Source organism: Vigna unguiculata, chromosome 10 (assembly GCF_037176805.1).
Source record: "Vigna unguiculata cultivar grain cowpea cultivar isolate G323 ecotype 2 chromosome 10, ASM3717680v1, whole genome shotgun sequence".
Lineage (NCBI taxonomy): Eukaryota > Viridiplantae > Streptophyta > Magnoliopsida > Fabales > Fabaceae > Vigna > Vigna unguiculata.
In genome coordinates this window covers 14,045,552-14,051,093 of record NC_140801.1, presented here as the reverse complement: position 1 = coordinate 14,051,093, position 5,542 = coordinate 14,045,552, and the positions used below count along the sequence as shown (strand labels likewise).

Genomic DNA, 5,542 nt, shown 5'->3' with positions numbered 1-5,542 from the left:
AAAAAAACATAATTAAACATTATGATTAGTATGTCGTATATAATAAAGAACATTACCTTAAGGTAGGTTAAAGGGATTAAGTTGGAGAATAATGACAATTTTCTTGTCAATTTGGCAACAGATTATTGGTTTCTTCTCTCTAATGGTGCCCATTCACTAAGAAGAAAAGTATAAGTCTTATTACGATGACGATATTGGATTTTGAAAATCTTCCTCCAGTGGTTAAATAAGGTTAGATGTAGGAAAAATCCTTAAAGGTGAGTGATATGAAAATTAGGATATGTAGAAGAAGGTATTATAAAAACTAACATAGATTTCGAGACGTTAATTAGTTGTTGGAAAACTAAGAAATTTTTGTTTGTCAGCTATGGATTTTGAATAGTCTTTTTTTCTTAGATGATTACTTCTTTTGCCTTTCTTATTCATAATTCTTTGTTTTCTATTTCAGTGTTTACAACTTCTAATCTCATTGAGTCCCTCATTTATATCCAATTCTTTACAACTAGTTTTTTCTCCTTGAACTCAACTAGACATGTTTAGTAATGGATAAGTCATGGATTGATATGCCACGAAATACAACTGAATATCTAGATGGGTTAAATAAGTTTCTAGATTTTGCATTTGAATACCGATCTATAAATGGTACAATAAGGTGTCCTTGTCCTAGATGTCACTATAATAAATGGGAAACCAGAGACGTTGTCTTTGACCACTTAATTTGCAAACAGTTTCCAAAAAATTACAAACTTTGGATTTGGCATGGAGAAACATATGGCACAATGCAATCAAGAGACACAAATGTAGTAAATGTGCCATCACAAAATGAAAATCCAGTGATAGATATGATAAATGATGTATTTGGGATGAATAAAAATGATGATGTGGATTATGATGCATATGAAAGACCTTCCAGATTTGTAGAAAGTATACCAAATGAAGAATATGTTGAGTTGCTTAGAGATTGTAACCAAGAGTTGTATGAAGGATGTCAAAAGTATTCGAAGTTGTCTCTTGTATTAAGGTTGTATCATAGAAAATGTTTGTATGGTATGACTAACAAGGCTCTGACGATGATTTCAGAGTTATTAACAAACACATTTGAATATGGAAAAATTCCTACTTCATTTTATGAGGCAAAGAATGTGATACAAAAGCTTGGTCTTAATTATACCAAGATAGATGTTTTCCTAAAAAATTGCATGTTGTACTGGGGAGAAGATGAAAAATTGGAGAATTGCAAATATTTTAATAAATCTAGAGGGAAGAAAAAATGCACTAGTGGAAAAAAGAAACTACCAGTAAAGGTATTACATTACTTTCCCTTGAAACCAAGGTTACAAAGATTATTCATGTCTCAAAAAATAGTAAAGTCCATGAGATGGCATATTTTAAACAATAACCCAGATGGATTGTTGAGACATCCAAGAGATGGTAAAGCATGGAAGAGTTTTGATCAACCTCACCTTGAGTTTGCTCTAGAACCTGGAAATGTTCGCCTTGGCCTTGCAACATATGGCTTCAATCCTCGTCGAACAATGAATAATAGTCATAGTATATGGCCAATGATTTTAGTTCCCTACAATAGACCTCCTTAGAAGTGCATGAAACAATCATCTTTTATTCTTTCAATGATAATTCCAGGAAAAAAAATGCCAAGAAACAAGATAGATGTGTATTTACAACCTTTAGTGAAAGAGTTGAATGAGCTATGGATAGAAGGAGTTGAAACATATGATTCTTTTTCAAACGAAGTGTTTGTAATGCGAGCATCTCTCATGTTGATTTTCCTAGACTTTGTACTCTATTTGGGTGGAAAACTTATACAGGTTATGCTTGTCCAACATGTAATTTTGATGTTTTTCCTTGTCGATTAAGACGTAGTAACAAGTGGTGTTTCATGGGTCATCGAAGCTTTTTAGAGAGAAGCCATAAATTTAGATTGATGGCACAATTGAAGAAAGAGGTGCTACAAAATTATTAATTGGGTTAGAAATTTTGAAACAACTTGATGCCATAACATTTGATAGAAATCTTGAGTCAAGTAGTAGAGGAAACCAATGGAGAAGAAAAAGCATATTCTTTAATCTTCCTTATTGGAAGGACAATCTTTTACGTAACCTTGATGTTATGCATATTGAGAAGAATGTGTGTGATAATGTGTTGTATACAATGCTCAAAGATGAAAAATCAAAAGATCATCTTCAAGCTCGTCAAGATCTAAAAGATATGGGGATAAAAGAAGACCTTTAGCCGGATGAAAATGGAAAATAAATTCCTTTGTTATTTACAAAGACAAGAGAATAAAGAAAGATATTTCTCAATACATTAAAGAATGTGAAGATGCTAGATGGTTATTCAAGTAACATATCTCGTTGTGTTCATGATGAAAACTATAGGATATTTGGCCTTAAGAGTCACGATTCTCACATCTTAATGCAACATTTACTTCCAATAGCTATTCAAAATGATTTTCCTAACCATGTGACTGTAGTGTTGTAGAGTTTTCCTCATTTTTCAAGGAGTTATGTTGTAAAAGATTGAATATCTTAAATCTTGACAAGTTACAACATCGAATTGTGCTTACTCTTTGTCCTTTGGAAATTATTTTACCTCCATCATTCTTCATTGTGATGGTCTATTTAACTTGTCAACTTGTAGAAGAAGTGAAATTAGGAGGACCAATCTATTATCGTTGGATGTATCCAATTGAAAGGTAAATACATGTAGTTATGTTTAACCTATTTATTTTGATTAAAATATTGGTTAAATTATTGTTTCTTTTTGTAGAATGTTAGGACATTTGAAGTCCTTTGTATGAAATAGAGCACAACCTAAAGCATCTATAAGTTAAAGTTATTTAGCTGAAGAGACTCTCAATTTTTACTCATTGTATGAACAAGTTGAATCAAGGTTGAATAGAAGTCGACGTGTTGATGATCATCCTAATGAAAGTGAACATCTTCAAATTATTTATCCTCAAATAGGTAGATCAATGGGAAGTTCATCGACTTTCACTCTTACACAATTAGAGAAAATAAAGCACATCGATATTTGTTACTAAATTGTTCAAAAGTTCAACCCTATGTTGAGTAAGTATTTAGATATCTTTTATGTGGTGATTAGTTTCCATGGATTCAATTAAACATGATATTCTCTTATGGCGGTGAATTCAAAATATTCACCAAGAGAAAGACAAGAAATCAAAAACTTTCAAATGCAAAGTTAGAAAAGATAGTTAGTAAAGAATTTGCAAATTGGTTTCATCAAAAGGTAAGTTTAAAAATATACTAGTGTATTTTATGATTTAGTTTATGACTAATATGATTTCTGATATAGGTTACAAATCCAAACAATACAAATGTAATTCTAGATGAATTAAAGTATCTAGCTAGAGGCCCAATGCCAATTGCAAAAAGATATTCTACATATAATATGAATGGGTACAATTTTAGAACAGTAGGGTGGGATGAAGGTTTACAAACACAAAATAGCGAAGTTTTTCTAACTTCAAACACATCATGTGTTACAAGCAATAATGATGAAAATTTGAGGCTGTCGAATTTGCCATACTATGGGAAGTTAGAAGACATAATTGAGATTAACTATTATGGTTTTCTTAGAGTTTGTACTCTTTAGATGCAAGTGGGCTAATACTACACGTTCTAGAGGATTCAGAAAGGATGCTTGGAAATTCACTTTGGTAAACATTATTTACTGAATCTTTAAACAAGTTCTAAAATGATTGATGTTGGAAGAACTTACTGCACGAAAAGTTTTCATTTGAAACAATTCCCTGTCTTTGAGTATGTTGGATTATAATGGCAGTTGTCTTTTATTATAGTTTGTGAATGAAATGTAGAAGAAATCAATGTGTACTTTTATATTTACAAGAGAATATGACAGAAGAAATGAGTCAAAGTGTTAATTATAATGAAATCTCAGATGATGATTGTGTTAGTAAAGTGCTGGGAAAGGGTCTAGAGGTGAACGTTGCTTAGGACTAGGAGGTCTTCATAGTGTTGCATTTCAATCCACGACTAGATTTAGTAATGCAGGGCACAATTTAACAAATTCTGGTTCTGAAAGTTCTCAATTGAAAGAGGAAGTTATTAGTCTGAGGGAAAAGTTAGCAACTTTTGAAGAAAATTTAAAGACATTAAAAAGTGTCCTGCTTGCATACATCCAAATGAAGGAAGGGCATATTCCTCATGAGTTGGGTGTCATGTTTGATAATTAGACTAATGTAATTGTAAGTGCTTTATAGTTTGTATGTATAATTTAATATCTTGTGTATTCTTTTTAAATATGCTAGCATGATATGATTTTAAATTTTAATTTCACAGGTTGAAGAGAGTGGCCAAGAACTGCCAACATCGCGCGGAGGGTCATCACTTGATAGTAATTTTCATGGAGTTTGAAGTATATGTTATGATATTCCGACATCTCTTGCATGTGTTAGGATTTTTTTCAATCCTTCATTCTGCACTTTATAATTTGTAATTTGCATTGCAACATACTATTTCCTTGCTTACTGGCTAAAAGTATATGGGATTTTGGAGTGTTGTTTGGTGTAGTTAATGGAAGAGTTAACAAAAAATCTTGATCACTTTTTTATGGAGAAAAGAAACATAAGCCTTTTTATTAAGTAGGTAAATATTTGTAAAAAGCATGTTGTCCAAACTTCTTTCATTGATCCTACCCATGTCGAAGGACTTTCATATATATTTAATAACTTAATAAATAAGTAAATAGAGAATATTATTTTCTGTAATAAATAAGTAAATAAAAAATAATTTAAAATAAAATAGATAAATGAAATACTAGTTAACATATGAGTGAAAAATAATTACTAAATACTTTTAGAATATTAAAAAATTTAAAAATATTTTACTCATTTTTTTTATGGTTTTTAATTGTTCAAATATGATATATTTTGTAGCGGTTTTTAGCTGTCAAAATACGGTATATTTTGTGGCAGTTATTAACCGTCAAAATACATTATATTTTGTGGCGGTTGTTAACTGTCAAAATATGATATATTTTGTTGCGGTATTTGACCGTCAAAATATTATATATTTTGTGGCGGTTTTTAACTATCAAAATATAATAAAATATCATAAAATAAAAGTAAATTTTTTATCTTTAACCGCTAGAAATTTCTTTTTTTCTTTTTTGACAGCAATACCAACAATTAATTTTTTTTTGTCACAATCTGTTTTTGACATGCATAACTTTGACGGTTTTTAAACTGTCAAAATATTTTGTGGCAATTTTTAACTACTAACATTTTTAATTTTAACTGTCGCAAATGTCTACTTTTTTGTAGTGGAATGGGCTGGATTGGTTGGGGTGCGAGAAGAGTTCCATTTATTCAAATTGAGCAAGGATTGTCCAGGTAAGGGGAGCTGCTTTCGTATGTTTTTCATTGTGTATAATATATTGTGCCTTGTTTTGACCAAAATTGCATGAAATCCTTTCTGCTTACGCTGTTTTCTTAAGTTTCTAGGTTTCCGCCTAGAAATTTCCTGATAGTCATAAGTGT

General features: G+C 30.8%; 1 pseudogene; it reads left to right on the top strand.

Moving 5' to 3' along the window:
* Nucleotides 1–779: 779 nt before the first annotated feature.
* LOC146882185 (uncharacterized) lies at nt 780–4,418 on the top strand (annotated as a pseudogene).
* Nucleotides 4,419–5,542: the final 1,124 nt, after the last annotated feature.